Below are 503 nucleotides of genomic sequence, written 5' to 3'. Positions count from 1 at the left end.
TGTGCGCACGAGCGCAGGCATGTGCTCAATCCTTGGCCGCAGATGCTCGAGCGCAGGTATGCTCGAGCTCAAGAGTAGCTACGCTTGATCCTAGATCCAGAACGCCCAGCTTTTGCCCTTTTAAAGCCCAATTGGAGGTCAGTCTCCTAGTCCAATTAGGAGATTGAAAGCCAAATCCACGCTGGAAAAGGATTGCTGCTGTGTGCCACAAGCACGTGTGTGCTCGATCCGAAGCTTTGTGCGCTTGAGCACAGTGTGCTCGAGCTTAGCTGTTGTGCGCACGAGCGCAGGCATGTGCTCAATCCTTGGCCGCAGATGCTCGAGCGCAGGTATGCTCGAGCTCAAGAGTAGCTACGCTTGATCCTAGATCCAGAATGCCCAGCTTTTGCCCTTTTAAAGCCCAATTTCCAATGGTTTGTCAAATAAGACCTGAAACACAAAAACAAAACAAAATCAAACAAATAACAATGTTAAGGAATTAACATATGTAAATTAAGGGGCTT

The sequence above is a fragment of the Corylus avellana genome, chromosome ca10, assembly GCF_901000735.1.
Source record: "Corylus avellana chromosome ca10, CavTom2PMs-1.0".
In the NCBI taxonomy this organism is placed as follows: Eukaryota; Viridiplantae; Streptophyta; class Magnoliopsida; order Fagales; family Betulaceae; genus Corylus; species Corylus avellana.
The sequence above is the reverse complement of the archived record's forward strand: the minus strand, read 5'-3'. Positions refer to the sequence as shown.